Here is an 18,912-nt window from a genome sequence, read left to right as displayed (position 1 = left end):
TCCCCTTCTTCCCTCCATTAGTTTTAAACAAAAAACAAAGCAAAGGAAAAACTCTGTCTAACTTTGTGCTGAAAAAGTTAATGCTGACTATGATAGGAAGGTTACAGAACACACAGTGCATCGCAGGTTGCTGTGTATGGGCTGCGTAGCAGCAGACCGGTCAGAGTGCCCATGCTGACCCCTGTCCACCACTAAAAGTGCCTACAACTGGCTTGTGAGTGCCAGAACTGGACCATGGAGCAATGGAAGAAGGTGGCCTGGTCTAGTGAATCATGTTTTCTTTTACATCATATGGACAGCGGGATGTGTGTGTGTTGTTTACCTGGGGAAGAGACGGCACCAGGATGCACTATGGGAAGAAGATAAGCCGGCGGAGACAGTGTGATTCTCTGGGTAATGTTCTGCTGGGAAACCTTAGGTCATGACATTCATGTGGATGTTACTTTGATACATACCACCTACCTAAACATTGTACAGACCAAGCACACCCCTTCATGACAATGGTATCCCCTGATGTCAGTGGCCTCATTCACCAGGACAATGCGCTCTGCTACACTGCAAAAAATGTTCATTAATTGTATGAGGAACATGACAAAGAGATCAAGCTGTTCAATTTGTCTCTCGATGTATCATCTGGTTCCGTATAACTGGGGCACCCTTGTTCTTCATATTCAGCTCAGTGAACTGTACCTGAGACAGCTGTATCTCTGCTGGGGATTGGAGAGCTACTAGCTGAGTAGCAGAAAGGAGTAAGATAACTCTGTCCAGGTTTGAATACACAGGTAGTTTTAGGGGCTCTGGTTTGATTTTACAGGTAAACTTCCTTTTATTAGTATCTTGGATGTTACACTAGTCTCTGATGACATTGAGAAGATAGGCTCATTGATGCCATTTAGAAAAGTCTTACCTCCTAAACTGGGCCTGATTCATTAAGGAAAGTAAGTCACAAAAATGAGTGTTTTCTTCTGAACAAAACCATGTTATCATCATCATCACCATTTATTTATATATATCATCACCATTTATGTTACAATGCAAGGGGTTAAATTAGTTTATTATTTTGCACATAGGTTAAATATTGGCTGTTTTTTCATGTAGCACACAAATACTGGATAGCTTTATGAAATGTATAGTTGATCTAGGACATGCCCTACCCCAACTATAAACCTGTCCTCACATTTTAAATTTACACCCCCACTCCAATGCAACATGGTTTTGCCAACGTGCAAAGTTAGCCATTTTTTGGGCTTTCCTTTCCTTACTTAATCAAGCCCACTGTGCTGGGTCACTGGACTAGTACCCATGTGCTCTACTAACAGATGTTGAAGTCCTGGTTTATGTTCCTCAGACAGCATTCTGTTAGTACCTTGGATGTTGCTACAGGCTGATTGATGACATTGAGCATAATCTCACCTGCCCATACCTAGCAAGCAAGGTGGCTCTGTGGACTTGTGTCTGGACTCTCTGTCCACAGCTGATGATGGAGTCTCTGGTTTGAACCCTGAGACAGGCTTCTTTTAACTAAACTTGCTGGATGCACCAGGATGAATTAAGAGACTGAGGACAAACACTTACATAAGCTTAAGCTGGCTCAGAGGACTAGTAACCTGGTTCCCTGTGTGTTTCAGATCTTAGTTTAAATCCACAAGTAGGTGTAGTTTTTGTGCTTTGGATTTTACACCTGGATTGTTGAAGACATTGAGAAAATCCTCAACAGTTACTTACACCATGTGTTGGCTCAGATGACTAGTAACCAGGTGCTTTATTGACATTAGATGGCTGTGGTCCTGGTTCAAATCCCCCTTTGTACATGGGTTTGTGCACCTGGCTGGTTCATGATTTTGAGAAAAGTCTTCCTGAAGTGCAGTCTGTCTATATTCACATTGAGGGCATAAGTTACTGGGTGATCAGTAAAGTGCTCAACTGAGAGCAGAGTTCCCATCAATATTGATAAAAGAGTAGTCTAGTGACAAATTAATAATGTATGAAGAGTACCATTTTCATTAGTTGGCTGTTAGTTCTTTAAGACCCACCAACTTAAATAATGCTAGACAAGTACTTTAACAACACATCATCACAAGGAGAGAACCCACTGAGCAGTTTGATGACCGAGAAAGACCATCAAGCCTGTCTGGGGATTCAAACCAGGACCTCCCACATCACAGTCAGCAATCTTGCTATTAGTCAGCTGAGCCATCCGAGCCAGTACATAATGTGAGTAGCAGTGAGACCTTTATCAATGGCATCAAGAGGTCTGGAGCCAAATCAAAATAATTGTAAATGTTATCTGGTTAGGGATTCAAACCATGGTATCCACGTAAACTATAAACAGGTCACTTATCTTCTGCACCACCAAGCTGGTACATCTGTTGTTGATATGGAGAGACTTTTCTCATGGACTTCATCAAACCTGTTGCAATATGAAATGTGCTAATAAGGAAGCAACTCGGAATTCAAAGCAGGGCCTCTACTATGACTGTCCATGGGCACCTCACTACTGTCTACTGAAAATTCTTACCTCCTAAATATACTGTGCTGGATCAACATCTCTACTAGCAGAGATGTTGAAGTCCTGGTTTATGTTTCCCCAGACAACATTCTGTTAGTAGCTTGGATGTTGCTCCAGGTTGGTTGATGACATTGAGCATAATCTCCCCTTCATATCTAGCAAGATGGCTCTGTTGACTTGTGTCCAGGTTCTCTGTTTGCAGCTAATGGTGGTGTCTCAGGTTTGAACCCCAAGCCAGGTTTCTTTCAGCTATCTTAGTCTTAGTTTAACTCCACAAACAGCTGTAGCTTTTGTACCTGGATTTTACACCTGACTTGTTGAAGACATCGAGATAAGTTTCCGTATTTTCTTTCACCATATGTGGGCAGTATGGTGGCTAGGTGGCTAGCACCTCTGTCTCACAGTGCTGGGGCCATGAGTTCAGTTCCTGAACAGGGCCTTATCTGTGTAGAGTGTGTGCTCACTGATGTGAGTGTGTTGTCTGTGCAGTGCTGTGGAAATAGAGGTGCTATATAAATGATGATGTTGGCTCAGATGAGCAAGATCTAGGTAATGTCAATATGTCTCAATGTCAATATGTCTCAATGTCAATATGTCTCAATGTCAATATGTCTCAATGTCAATATGTCTCAATGTCAATATGTCTCAATGTCAATATGTGTTTGTCTTTGCTGGGTGGACTTGTCTGACTCATGACATTTAGGAGTCTTTGTGAAAGATGGTCTTTAGTCATATAAGTTAGTGGGCAAGTAGTAAAGTGCTCATTGGATAGAAGAGTTCCATCAATATTGAGAAAAGTGTAGTCTAGTGAGAGAAGAGTAGTGGAAAGTTAATAATGTAAGAAAAGTGTAGTATTTTTTTATAAAGTGGCTGTTAATTCTTTTAGAACCCCACAGCCATGTTTATTTAATAATGCTGGACAAACACTTCCCATCACTTACAAGGAGAGACCCCACTGAGCAGGATGATGACAGAGAAACCATCAAGCCTGTCTGGGGATTCAAACCAGGACCTCCATCATCACAGTCAGCAATCTGGCTACTAGTCAACTGAGCCATCCAAGCCAGTACATGATAAAGAGCAGCAGTGGGTCTTTTATCAATGTCATCAAGGGGCCTGGAGCAAAATCAAAAGAGCTGCAAATGATACCAGGTTAGGGATTTGAACCAGGGACTACATATCAACTATCAACAGATGTCCTGTCTACTGGGCCACCAAGTTAGAACATTCATTGAAGATATGGAGAGACTTTTCTCAATGTCTTCAATCAGCTGCAACATTCAATTTACTAAAATAGATGCAGACAGGGGATTCAAACCCAAGCCTCTTCCACCACTGTAAGTAAAGGACATGGATATTAGCCTGCTGAGCTATTTCCTTTCGTAGGAAAACTTCTGTCCAGATTCTCTGTTCACAGCTAATGATGGAGCCTCTTGTTTGAACCCCAAGACAGGCTCCTTTCAACTACCTTGCCTGATACAGCAAAACAAATCACTTGCTTAAGCTGGCACAGAGGAATAGTAACCTGGTTCTCTGCTTGTAGAGTTGGTTGAGGTCTTAGTTCAAATCCACAAACAGCTGTAACTTTTGGACCTTGAATTTTACACCTGGTTTGTTGAAGACATTCAGAAAAGCCTCCCCACTTACTTGCACCATGTGTTGGCTCAGATAACTAGTAGCCTGAGGTCCTGGTTCAAATTCCCTTTATACATCGGTTGGTGCACCTGGCTGGTTCATTACATTGTGAAGAGCCCTACTTACCTAATGGATGGTCTGGCCTCATTTACATAAGGGCATAAGTTTGTGGGCAATCAGTAAAATGCTCAACTGACAGCGGAGTTCTGATCAATAGAGGGAGTAAAGAGTAGTTTAGTTTAGTATTTTAGAAAGTTGGCTGCTAGTTCTGTAGAATCACAGCCAACTTTATTAAAGAATGCTAGACAAACAATTTAACACACCATCACTAGGAGAGAACCCAATAACCACCCAACTGAGCAGGTTGATGAGAGAGGAAAGACCATCAAGCCTGTCTGGGGATTTGAACTGGGAACTCCACCATCACAGTGCAGCAACCTGGCTACTAGCCTACAAAGCCAGTACATGATACCTAGGCAGCAGTGAGACTTTTATCAATGCCATCAAGGGGCCTGGAGCAAAATCAACAGAGCTGTAAAAGTGACCTGCTTTGGGGTTCACACCAAGGAATACATATAAACTATAAACAGATCACCTACCTACTGCACCACCAAGCTGGAAAATCAGTTGACGATATGGAGAGACTCTTATCTTGGCCTTCCTCATGCCTGTTGTAATATAAAATGTGCTAAAGAGGAAGCCAAGTGGAATTCAAAGCAGGACCTATGACTGTCCATGGGCACCTCACTACTGTCTACTGAGCTAACTTATACTTTTCACAATGTCCTCAGTCAGCTGCTGCAACATTCAATTTACCGGGAAAAAACAGACAGGGGATTCAAACCAGAGATTCCTCTATAACTGTAAGTAAAGAACCTGGATACTAACCTTTTCAGCCGATTACTTCTATAAGCAAAGAGAGACGTTTCTCATTGTCTTCAATCAGTAACTTTGTATCAGTAATGGGCCATGTCTCTGAACTACAAGTCCCAGCAAACTCAATAAGCCTCAGTTTGACCATCAGTGGAGAGAGTCCAGCCACAAGTGGAGTCCTCTATTTCTCTGACTGTAAAAACCTTTGGTATCTGATTATCTTATATTTCTACATAGGTGCCTTTAGATGTTTAAAACAATGGTGTCAAATCATTCTACTCTGTGGTGGGGTTTGTACATGACAAGGACTATAGGAAGGGGAAGGTGACAAGTGATATGTGGAGTGATGATGATGATTTTGGTGTGGTCACCTCTCCAACAGGTAAATCGTGGCTGGGGGCAGTTTGTGGTAGTGGTTAAAAAGAGACCTTTGGGGCCTCCTCACACTTGGGGCAGTTAGTGTGAGAGAGAAATATTTAAGTCAGGTACAATGAAGTTATAACTAAGTTAGATACAAACCTGAAAATACCTTACTGTGTGATGAACTTCAGATATTACTCTATAAGATAGACACAAAGGATCTGATTCATTAAGGAACGTCAATGCCAATACGTGACGTATTTTGCATAAAATCATTCTGCACATGTCCAGAAACAAACCATACGTCAGAGAGTGCAGCAATATCAATTCATCTTAAAGTACAAAAGACCCTACTACAGACTACAATTTCAGGGGCGGATCGGGAAGGGGAAGGGGCGAATGCATGTAGTCATTGTACAGTATGGACGTGCCAAGCTCAAGTGCAATCAGCAGCATTTGATTCAAGCTTTGGGCATCTCCCCTCCTCCCCGAGAGCCTTATCTATCTGGCTAGTATCAAAAGACTCTTAATTTCACCGGCCCCCTAGGCCAGTCAGCAGAACACATTTTGAGAGGTTGCATAAAACATACATTGTCATACATGAATTCAACAGAATATAACAATCAGTCCTTAGATATACTAAATAATCATCACACCATGTAGTATGTATTTCCGGTTTTCGGCAAGTTAGATGAAACGCACACTGTATTTATCCAAGCCTCATTATGAGGAGCGCATTTCCGGTCTTTGTAAGATAGATGGTTTGTCTGGTTCTCAAGCCTCTTTTTGATATATGGACTTCCGGGAGACGTACTTCCGATCCCGGAGGAACGCAGATGGAACATTGATGGCCCCGCGGACGGGCACCGCGTTGTTACCTCTCTCCTATAAGCGGTGATCAGGGTATCCTGAATTACAGCCCTGGATCAAATAGCCACTATCTGGTCTCTTGTTCTGCGCATGTGTTACCTACCCCCCTCTCTTATGACCTCCTACATGTTCCCATTGGTCTTGGCAATTTGAAGCGCTATTTAAACCTCCCATTTCCTTCTATCCGATGCCTGTTCTTCGAGTTACTCACTCTCAGGAAGGATTTGGCTTCCTTCAGTCTGACTCACCTGCTGTTGCTCTGCATTACTTTCCTTGGATCAGCTGAAGCTTCTTTCCGTTGTCTCTATTAGGACTACTGTGCACCTGTATTCCCCGGCCATGTCCTGTTTTTCCATCTTCGGTTCAGCTAAGTTCTACTCCGCTACTACGTTAATTGGAACTGCCGCTTTACCAGGAACTCACCGCTGCTGCTCGGTTACCATCTACAGATCAGCTAAATTCTACTCTGCTACTGCCTCTATTTTAACTGCTGCTGTACCAGTAATTCACCTGCCATGCTCTGAGTTACCATCTACGGATTAGCCCAGTTCTATTCCGTTATTGACTCTGTTTGAACTACCACTGTACCCGTATTCACGTGCGGTGTCCTGAGTTTCCATCCTAGAATCTGCCAGTTCTTCTCTATATAGCTCTGCTACTCACCTCAGCTCAGCATTACAATTAGACCGGCTTCCCTGCCTATACCTTCAATATTTCTCTGACCTACCGTCACTCTTCCTCTATATCAGGCTCTGCCACCACTCCTTCTGGGAACCGCGACCTGCGGAATAGGTGCAGCAAATTCCATACCCTCTTGCAGGGGGTCACTGGTGAACACCACCTCCGCGCCCCTGAATGAGCCTCACTAGTTGGCAGCTACAAGGGATCCACTAAATATTTATCAGTTTCCATGACAGATGGGATTGGATATATTTGGATATAAAAACAATGCCTGATACTAAGCAATATTCTTTGCCTTAAAAAAAACTGCAGTAAGGAGTAGAACCGCGTTGGGATTATACTACAAGACCCAATACCAGCCAGCATCACGAGTAGGATGAAGACCTGCAATAACATCTTGAGTGTATTCCTTACGTGCTAGTGTTGATCTGGATTTCTGGTACGGGCATTATCCTCATTTATTAGGGATTTTATTCATCTATGTATGTTTTTAATATGGCTTTATTCCGGATTTGGAATACAATTATGGGGGCCCTTCTGACCTTAAGAAAAGAAGACTGCAAGCAACAAGGGGCCCTACTGGCCAGAAGAACAGAAGATATTTACAGGCATGGACATTTGGAATTACAAATTATTTGGGAAATGATTTTTAAACACATTTGGATTAAAAGCTGCTGACAACAGATGAAAACATCAAATTGGTGAGTATATTGGGGCTTTATAATTTTTAATAAATTTATGTGGTATAATTGAGGGTGTTTAGTGTATTTTTGGGGGTTTTATTTTTTATTATTGTGGTTTTAAACAGGGAGCTGTGTTTTTTTTTTTTAACATTTTGTTTTGTGGAACTACAGGTCTCAGTTAGCCATGGGTGTCAGGTCATGTTGGCACTTGCGGTTTTCCAAGTGCCAGCATGACCTGGCTGCCATGGGTATGTTGGTGTTTGTAGTTATACAAGCATCAGCATGCCCACACTGTTTATGGCACCCTGACCCTGGCATGGCTGGGACTTATAGTTCCACAAATCAAAATAGTCATCTGTTTTTTTAACATTATAATCGTCGATATTACCCTACACCCACCGCCCAGGGGTGTAGGAAGAGCCCTAGTTCTTTCAGCACAGGGCTGGTTATTCCTAGAGGGGGGGGGGGTTGCTTGTTTTTTCGGCGGATCTCACTCCCTAGGGAATCCAGCCCAGCGCTGAACAGCCTGGGGTTGGTTTGTCATTATGGCAGAGAGACCCCTGCCTCGTGTCCCCCTGCTATAGTGCCAACCACCCTGGCTTGTTTGCCTAGTGCTGGTAATGTGATAATCGGGGGGACCCCACGCAGTTTTCCCCGATTTTCACACAACCAGCAGTAGGCTGGCAGCACTAGGGTTAATAGTGCTCGTACTGGAGGACCCCACACATTTTTTTTTTAACATTTCTCTATTTTTAAACTTCTGACAGATGGTTCCACAACGTCTGAGCTATTTTTAGTAGCAGGATACAATATGTTTCCCAAACATGGATTTACATGCAATGCAAAGCTTATAATATTTACACTTATCTGTGATATCCTAAAACTTGCTTTGATTTCCTGCATACTGTTTTAGACACAGAGGAAATCTAACAGCAAGTCTAATTAAACCTTCCTGTGCCTTGAGGGGTCTTGGACACTCACACATCAAAAGGTCTAATTAACATGAGATTTACATGGGCCCTTTCTTCAGACAGTTGCAGAATACACATCTCCTCCACACTATTGCTAACTTGAGAATTCCCGAAGAAAAGTTACAAAACCCCAAACGAGTAATTTCCCTACATAACACATTCCAATGTAACACGATAAGTACATTGGTGCTTGCACCTCTGTATGAAATACACTTCTAGAATAAATTATTTCGACATGATCCAGCCACAAATAAGTTTGTCCCGCTCCAATCCCGCTTGCGAGCACCTCTGCCTTTACCTTCTCCTCACAGGCGGTGATGTCGGCATATCCTGGCCTTAGTCTCTTAACAGGCACCATCTTGAAGTCTGGTCTGTGCATGTGCAGAATCGCAGTCCTCCTTTGAAAACCTCCTCTCTTCCCTCATTGGCCGCGGGATCGTGGAGCACTATTTAAACCTTCCGTGTTCACCTGCCTATTCCTCAAGCTCACTTCCTGTAGCTCTAGGATCTGGCTCCTGTCTTCCTGTGTGGTGTGGTATCAGCCTGCTCTCCTCCAGCATTGAACCCCGCTGTTCAATGCTGGAGGAGAGTGACTCCTCTACCACTACCTGAGTTACCTGTATCGTATAAGCCTCGTTTCTCTCACTCCGCTGCCTCTCAGAGCTACCGCTGTTTCGTGACTCATCTGCGGCCGTTGCGAGTTACCTCTGTGGCATCAGCCTGCTCTCCTCCAGCATTGAACCCTGTTGTTCCAGTGACTCCTCTACCACTTACCTGAGTTACCTGTATCGTGTCAGCCTCGGTTCTCTCACTCCGCTGCCTCTCAGAGCTACCGCTGTTCCGTGACTCCTCTGCAGCCGTCCCGAGTTACCTCTGTGGTATCAGCCTGCTCTCATACAGCATTGAACCCTGTTGTTCCAGTGACTCCTCTACCACTACCTGAGTTACCTGTATCGTGTCAGCCTCAGTTCTCTCACTCCGCTGCCTCTCAGAGCTACCTCTGTTCTGTGACTCCTCTGCAGCCGCTGCGAGTTACCTCTGTTGTATCAGCCTGCTCTCATCCAGCATTGAACCCCGTTGTTCCAGTGAGTCTCCTACCCCCTTCTGGCTCCTCCTCACCTCTGTGCTGTACACTCTCTCGTGGGGCCGCAACCTGCAGAATAGGTGCAGCTAAGTCCACACTCCCTTGTGGGGGTTACTAGTGAAAACCACCTACCCGTTAGACTCCGCGCCCGTGAGAGAGCTCAGTCATATTCAGCAGAGTCCGGGTATCCATAGTTTTGCCGAGACAACCGTGACAAAGCTATTTATAAGAGATCCAGCCACAGTAGCCGTGAGACCTCCACACAATACAGAGAGCAAAATATGATTTTTATTGATACAAACAAACTGTGCAGTTAGTGTTTGAGAACGTGATTATCAGCTGTTGGTCATTTCCATACCTTCTAACACCTCAAATGGTCAAACGGGAATGTACAAGATTTGTGATATATAACTATTCCTTTTACATCTGAGCAGACTTCAAAATACAAACAGTCAAACACAGTTACCTGTCATTGTTACCAAGGTATAATCTCCATTTAATAGAGTGGGTAATTTTTCTTGTAAGAAATGGAAGAGATCCCTATGCTAATACACATGGGGCATTCACACATGCATATTATATTTTTACATATCCCCTGTTGTCACATGTGACAGACTTGGTTCTAACCCCGGTGTCCTCACATCACATATCCCCTGTTAAAAATAATTTGTTCCTCCCTGTTGTGTTGAGCGCCGCTGACCTCCATCTGGGACTGGATGGAAGTTGGTGCAGCACGAGTCACACAGCATGAGTCACACAGCATGAGTCACACAGCATGAGTCACACAGCATGAGTCACACACAGCCTCTGTAGGCACAGACCCTACTCCTCAGCAACAGGCAGCCTCGCGATTGGCTGCTTGTTGCACACCATTACAGGACCCGCCCCCCTGGCCTCCATGGAAGCCACCAGCGGTCCACATCACACTTCCACCCCTCTGCGCCGGGTGTTCTCACAAAAATATATATTTTTTTCTTTCCTCCTGACTGGCCTGGGCCTATATCTGTGTAGAGGCCTGTGACTGCAGCATCATCAGGCCCATTGTTAATCCGGCCCTGGAATTAAAACGATGATGGAAATAAAATGATGGAACAGACACACACAGTGGTCCTATCTGCCTCTCAGGGACCATCTTTGTTCGCACATCCTACTCCAACCACTCTTCCCTTCGGCCCTGTGCGCTGATGTGATGGACTCCTCAATCCTACAACGGAGTATATTGCATGACAGGTAGCACAGGAACCAACAAGAGCACGTAGATCAGTATGATATGTACCCATGACCACCTCACAAATGATCAGAGGCTACCTCACCTGATAATACGGAGTATGCGCACAGCAATCGGATCCTCTTACTACCCTAAATCATCAACTTCTGTCGGAGTACCTAATTACCCCACAAGCCTCTGCCCGCTGCCTAGGTTCCTGATTTCCATCAGCTCACTTAGGGGACTCAGAAATTTTGTGTGCCCTTCTAGACTGGAGAGAGGGGCCTCGTATGGCACTCCCAACAGCCTACAACTACACTATTCCAAAAGGGATCCAATGTCACCCTTAATCAAGTGTCTAGCGCCCTCCGACACTAACTAGGGCCTAGCGCCCTCCAACACTAACTAGGGCCTAGCGCCCTTATAACAACAAAGGCTTAGTGCCCAGCTAAGAGCTATGCACCCTACTTCACGAAAGGGCCTAGTGCCCAGCAAAACTAAACTATTGGACCACCTGCCCAAGAATTAACTATTGGGCCTTGCGCCCAGAAACTAAACTATTGGGCCACCTAAACTAAGGGACTTAGTGACAGAATAACTAAAGGAGCCTAGTGCTCCGCTACTCGATTGGGCTCAGTGCCAAACCTATACCCTAGCTGCAGCGTGCCCGCAGGACCGAATGCTCGAATTGTGGCAGGGCCTTGTGCCCTCTAGTGAAAAGGAGAGGAAAGAGGGGTGAAGGCATGGACCCGGAAGAAGGGGTGCCCACAGGGGCCTTACTTGTCTCCGGTGTCTTTGGGGGTCTTCTCCAAGGATCCCCCCCACTCTGCCATCCTCAATGCTCTGCCGCTGGGTCCCCGGAGTCTTCTGTGCTTGATCCAGGTGATTCTTCAGGATGCACAGTAGCTCTCTGCATCCACTATCTCTGTCGACTGCTTACTTCTTTTTCCGGCGTCTTCTCTATTCTCCAGTTGCGCGCGGCTTCTCTCTCTTGGTCCAGCGTCTTCTCCGCACCAACAGTCATGCTTCCTCCGTCTCCTCTGCTCTCTGTCAGTGACTTAAGAAACGACGGCGTGCCATCTTCACACGCCGTTGTTCTGACACCGCATAGCGAAACGGTGAGCCCTGATTGGCTCGCTGAGACACCAAACATCTAAACGGCTGGGAGATGAGCCCTGATTAGTTCACCAACCCGGAAATTAGCGGCACAGAGGCATCGATCCGTAGGGGTCCACCAGACTGCAGGCCGCCCGATGAGCCCCTCGGTATCAGGTAAGACATATGGCCTCCTGGGTAAATAAGTGTGTCACACACATGCATTATTCTGGATCCGGCTCAACACCCTCTTCTTTCTGGTTTGTCAGACGGCTAGTTTGTATTCATGAGCAATCATGGTACAGTACTGTCTACTACTGGTGTAAGACCTTGGATATGTCACGACATTCACTAGAATAGGGAGCACCTGCTAAATCTGACGCTACTGACCTACGAGGCGCAGAGTCTAACACATCACTGGGGCCCCCACAAGGAGGTATGGGTTTGGCTGGGTGGGAGGTATAGGTGAACGGAACATACTGATCAAGCAGTTGCAGGGCCTATCCCATTGCTGGGCAATGGGCACGTTGGCTGGGGGAGAGAAGGCATAGGCTCCTGCTAGTGCAGGTAAGAGCAGGGACGGGGCCTGACAGGGTAAAGTACACCTGTTTAATAACACTACAGTAAGGAACCTAGCTGATTATATTTATGGGTGAATTTGTATGAAGGTAACTATGACAAGAATCATAATAATCATGTAACAGTGTAGTTTGTGTCCTATTTTATCTTACTTCACTCTAAGGCAGTGGATCCCAAACTTTCTCAGTTCAAGGCACCCTTAGGGTCTCCATAATTTTTCCAAGGCACCCCTAAGCCAAAATAATTATCAAGTAGTCCCCCGGCTTGCTTACGACCGGCCTTGGGCGCAGCCCCCCTGTGAGAACGCTGCGGCACCCCAGGGAGCCACGGCACCCAGTTTGGGAACCACTGCTCTAAGGTCTAAATAAATATATATTGTAGAACTTCTGCCACCTTGCCACCTTGATACACCCCACAGATATCAGTTACAGACAGCTTCTTCCTTGAAATCAAACATACTTTTATTGTGTGCATCATAATAAACAGCAACACTTCTTGTCAGGGTGACACCAGTAAACAATATCAGCTTCCCTACACCTCCTGGTGACCCTAATACTAACTAACCACAGTCCAGCTCCCTTATAACTGGCCGTCTTGCTCAGCATCAGTTACCAACACAAATGTACAATTCTGGTTTACACAAGTCTCCTCCCTTTAGTCTATTTACCCCATTAGACCACCTGTGTGTGTGCATGCTAGAAGTTTGATTGTGTAAGGTTTAAACCCCATATGCAGTTTACCCCTGCAGGCTCCCCGGGGCCTCACCTGTCCCTATGCAGGAGAAGTGTGAGCCGAATAGGCCTCTTTGTTACAATATTTATTACAAAATCTTACCAAAAGAAACAACCTATTTCTCCAAAAATGTATTTACTTTGGGGGAACAAAGAAATGAAACAGTTAATCCTGTGAAACATGAAAAATACATGAAAATTGTTCTGGTCATGAAGCTGAAAATCTGAGGGTCAGTAAGTAGTTAATGATTTGCTGATAATAATAAAAATTATAATAATCAATAACATAGTTCCTAGTACTAAGATAACAAAATAACATCTGTCATAATAGGGAGTATGTGTTCCTTATGATGGGTGGAGCTGGATATGCTCTATATCTGCATTCAAGTGTCTGATTCAAAGTTTTAATGCTAAAATTACAGGTTGATGTATACAGGCGGAAAAAAACGATCTAAATAAAAAGTAAAAACATGAAGTTGTAATGCTGGACATAAAAGCAGCTCGCTGTCCCCTGATAGACTAGCAGCATTTTAGAGGACAAAAAGAAAAATGACATATTCATTATAGAGTACCCATCGTGTAGCTGTGAACAATCTGACACCTTTCAAAGGTCACTGTCACTAACGCCCAGCCTGTCTCCGATACAGCAATCTGAAACAGCTGGCTGTGATTGGAGTTACCTTGGTAACTTACCAAAAAATACACCTTTTCTGCCACCGCAAAGGATTTACTATGGTGTCCTTAAGTTCACCAAAACCACTTATTAATCTTACACACGTCAATCACATACAACTGTAGCATGAGCCTTAGTTGGCTTTGTAAGTTCACAAAGAATCACGGAGAACATGCTAGATTAAATTTATTTAATCCAAAAAATATTTCCAAGGCTTAATTACAAAACAGTTAATAACAAGACATACAAGAAAAGTTGCACAAATAAGTTTCAGAGATACAATAGGAAATAAAACCAGAGTCACTAACTTACTAGACTTGGCGTGTAGAAGTACACTTTGGGACCAATGGCACATTTCAATCTAGATAGATCACCTCATGAAAATGCACACGTTATTGTCTAAGACAGAAGATTTTAAACCTTTTTCACATAGCTCTCACCCCCACCTGAGGAATAACATTTTAAATTAGGTCAGATTATTCCCAAGATGACACAGGGCGTTCAAAGTGAGTTAGGGATGTCCTGAGATCTGGAATGTTCACAGGGCCTGAGTTCTCACCTCTGCTCATTCTGCTTGGTCGGTCAGGTCCACATCCTCTACATACAAAAAAACTCCTCAGAGATGCTTATCTGTCCCTGGGCCTGACTAATTTCAAAAGACTATTGACACTTGACACTTGTTCAGACTTATGTCATTTAGCAAAGCACACGTTGAGATTACATTACAAGGTTACATACAATATACATTGTCATACCTGAATATTAAGGGAACATAACAATAACAAATAATCCTCACAGTCACATACAAGTATTGGAAAGCATAATAAAGCACATGACCACATTCTTCTGCACAGCAAAACACCACAAATCGCTTATCCAGCAAATAAGACATCGTGATCAGACTTACACTGCACAGGGATAATCATTGGCAGTCACTTCGAGTATTCCTGGTAAGTATTCACAGCTGCCCCGATGGTGAACTTCATGGAAGCATGTAAGGTGATTATACAGTCTACTCTTTACACTTATATGTTTAGTTATGAGCTTCCAGCTCAGACAGGTGATTAATATGCTGTTGTGTAGGGGTGACAGATACTCCTTAAGTTGTTGAGCTTGTTGGATAGAGGCTTCCCCATCATCTTGCCAATCCCAATGCCCCCACGTTGCTCCATCATTGATCAGCACTCACAAGCAGAGTGAAGGTGCAAGGACAATGCACTTGGTGGTCATAAGACCCTGATGACTGCACTCTGCGCGGTTCACTGACAGCAAAGGTATTGGCAAGTGCGCCCATCACCTCTACTCTCAGCAGACAGAGGCCAGTGTGTGGAAACTTTGGATCTGTGCTCGGATTCCGTTTGGTGTTGGAAAAAGATTTGTCTGGTGCCGAATCTTTTGAAAAAGTCTAAATTCAGCCTATTCCTCATGAACAGCTGCCTAGAAGATGGGGAACTTCATGACATAGAAAAGGTTGAATATAAAGGAAAATTATACAGAAATGTGAACATAAAGGCACTTGTTGTGGGTGCTTGTTATTAACACTGTATATCTGTGTGTATCTAGCAAAACGAAAAACATGAGGTATTGGTTCATATTTTAATCAAAACATGTAAGCCTGAATCCCAACATCAAATGTAACTCGTTGTATGCAGATCCTACACTGACCATTAAAATGGTATCAATATTAACTTTTTGTTTTGTATACATATAGGGCATTTATATTGCCATGCAGCTGGTACCGTGTATAATATGGGCTTATTTCTTCTATAGTAATATAAACATATTTAGTTATGTGCTCAGTTACCTCTTTAATGTACAGTTGTGTGTGGGTGACAGATATGTTTTAACGGGGTGGACCGAATATAATATACAGTATTCTGAGGTAACAATTCTGCAGGTGGTGGTAATCGGATTACCGATTATCAGTATTCCGACAACTGGGATTCCTACATAAAAAACCCGATGGCAGAAGACAAGTGAAAAAGAAGCAGGCTTACCTGAAAGACGAAGAGGGAGATGTCCGATGGCAGCGCAGGCTGACAGGCGGTGATTCCGACTGGAGACCTGTCCGGTACTGCAGTGTGACGTGAGCGCGACTTACTTCAATGGTAATATAAAGCGGCAATGTCCGGACCCCGCAGGATAAGTGTTGAAGCACTTAGCCTGAGCTACCTGAGCACTCCCTACCCTCAGCACACCTGGGCACTCCCTACCTCAGTACACCTGGGCACTCCCTACCTCAATACACCTGGGCACTCCCTACCCTCAGCATACTTGGGCACTCCCTACCCTCAGCACACCTGGGCACTCCCTACCTCAGTACACCTGGGCACTCCCTACCTCAATACACCTGGGCACTCCCTACCCTCAGCATACCTGGGCACTCCCTACCTCAGTACACCTGGACACTCCCTACCCTCAGCATACCTGGGCACTCCATGACCTAAGCATACCTCGAAAAAAATATACTTCTCAGCAGTTGCTTTGGTGGTGGTTGAGAAACATAATATCATCATCTACTTATTTATGTAGCACCATTAATTCTGCAGCACTGTACAGAGAACTCACTCACATCAGTCCCTGTCCCATTGGGGCTTACAGTCTAAATTCCCTAACATACACACACATACTTGTTTTTATTGCATCGTGAGTACCCACCCATGTCTGGAACATGGCGTATAGGGACACCCCGTTCCTAATGCCCTGTCGACAGAACAATCATAGGGGTATGTGTAGGATCGGTTTGTCACCAGAGTTACCACATGAGATTTACACTTTGACTTTGCATAAAGTACTGACACGGTGCAAGATGGGGAAAGTGTCATGTATTTTGACTGTCTGAGGACATCCGCATGCCCGCTTACACCGGCACCTAGCCATGGGGGCTACAGCCCTGTTCAACCACTTTGCATCATTTCAACAAGTTTGATCCCTCTTTAAAGCTGTTATACGGTTCTTTATGTAGAATTTTACCCCCGACCAGTTCCGATCTTTCAGTATGGATGGCTCAGCCATGAGGCACACAACACAGTCTCTCTTTCTGGGCACCCGGCATGTCTGTATAAACCTCATCAGGTGTTTCTCCACAGCTTGGACCTCTTCTCTGTCCCAGGATTTCCTCCGCACTTCTTTGCAACCTGAAAGGAAGTAGCATGGTCCATTATGGCTCTGCAAAATACAGAGAAGGCAAAGTTCTACTGCCTAGCAAAACTGTGTGCTACACCTACCTGTGGAAGCCCTGGCTGGGCACTGGTCCCGCGTTGCCAGGTCCATACACCGCCTCTCTTCTGACGTGGAAGTGTCGGCTAAACACTTGGCCACTTGTCCCTCTGTCACGGGGGATTGCTCATCATCCGACATGTCGCTCTGTAGCTGGACCGGTTCTGAAACAGATATGTAAATGACCGAGGTAAAAGTCAAAAGCATACATCAGACACCAGATTTTCCACTTACCGTCCGGATCAATGGGCATCTCGCACAAATTCTTTCCATTGAATTCAGCCAGTCTGCCACTTTTAAGAGCCATTAACAGTCTAGTTGGAGGGTACCTTTGGGGAGGCGGTAATACTGCCGGTGCACCCTGATGTCATGCCGAAGGAAGTCTGCCAACTGATCCAGTTCTGTGTCGTTTGGGTTGAGGAACTTCGAGAGAGTGGCAATGTGCTTTCGAAGCTTTGTGGAAGACAGCGTGTGGGGATGTTTGGCCCCACACTCTCTGGCAAACAGTCGTATGCAATCGGAGCCTCTGAAGTGTGAAAAGGCAGCTGGTCTGGCGAACATGTAGACATTTTGGCTATCCTCTCCACATTTGTCACACTTTTCTGCAAGAAGTTCCATTGCAGCTTACATAGCTGGTGTCAGCAGGATGTGAACTTTTCTCCCTCGTTTTCCTCAGATTTCAATGCAAGTGAAGTGCTGGCAAAGCTTCCTCTCAACCTCGGAAAGCGCTAGGGACACATCTTCGTGGAGATCTGAGGGTACCTCTTGAGGAGAAAGTAGTCAGCAACAATTTTGAAGCTTCCCCTTCCCTTCTTCAATTGAATAAGATCACCTGTGCCAGGGTGACTTTTGCAAGTAGTGCCCAGTGGTTAACCGTAGGCTTGGTGGATAGGTCACTTTGGTAGGCTTGCAGCTTCTCATCGAGGTACAAGTGCATCTTTTTCACATCTTCCGTGAAAGGTAAGAGCTGACGCATGTTCCACTTGGACTCCTTAAGAGTTTTCAAGGCAGCCGATGAGATCAAATCGTTCTATCTCATCTCATATAGCTTCCTGAAATTTCATGTGTTTTCAACCGCAGCAGTGCAGCCCTCCATCATGGCTCGGCACTCCACAATGCTCACAATCTTTTGCAGGCCGTGCCAGATCTTGAGTGCCAGTGAGGGCTTCTTAGATGTACCTGTCTCCTCGTCATAGCCAGCTACCAGCTTCACAGCATCTACTACGTGCAGAAAGTTTGATGGGGTGGTAAGGTCTTCAATCCTCTCCAAAGGGGTAGCTCTTGTGGCCTGTAGCAGTAACCTGCCCATTTCTCTAAGCTTCTGACAGATGTACTCGTGCCTGCCAGCATCTGATCTGACCCGGTTGAACAGATGCTGTCCCATCTGCATGATACATCGATCATTTTTGACTGCATATAAGACTTCATCCTGAGTCATGTCTCTCGAGAGCTTCCAAAAGCCATCACTGATGTCAGTTGGAACAGGCCAAGCAAAGGCGCACAGGGACTGTACTCTGTTCTTGCCAGGTGTGAGCTTGTTGCCCCTTCGGTTTAGCTTACATCTCTTCATGTGTCGCCACAGGTATTTCCTTGCAAACAAGCCCTGGCAGGCTACACAGTGCATAAAGCCTTCAGCATCCATCTCTTTGTCTGGAAGTTTGCACGGGAGCAGAACGCCATGGTCTGCCCTCATTGCCTCAGCATTGTCTGCAAAGCTGCCCCTTTTGTGAAGATGTGCTATT

General features: G+C 44.9%; 1 protein-coding gene across 1 annotated transcript in view; it reads left to right on the top strand.

Annotated features, from left to right (window-relative positions):
* Positions 1-18,912, top strand: part of CMTM4 (CKLF like MARVEL transmembrane domain containing 4) — a 128,227-nt gene that overhangs the window by 49,707 nt on the left and 59,608 nt on the right. The gene's annotated exons all lie outside the window — the stretch shown is intronic.

Source organism: Mixophyes fleayi, chromosome 10, assembly GCF_038048845.1.
Source record: "Mixophyes fleayi isolate aMixFle1 chromosome 10, aMixFle1.hap1, whole genome shotgun sequence".
Taxonomy (NCBI): Eukaryota; Metazoa; Chordata; class Amphibia; order Anura; family Limnodynastidae; genus Mixophyes; species Mixophyes fleayi.
The sequence above is the reverse complement of the archived record's forward strand: the minus strand, read 5'-3'. Positions and strand labels throughout refer to the sequence as shown.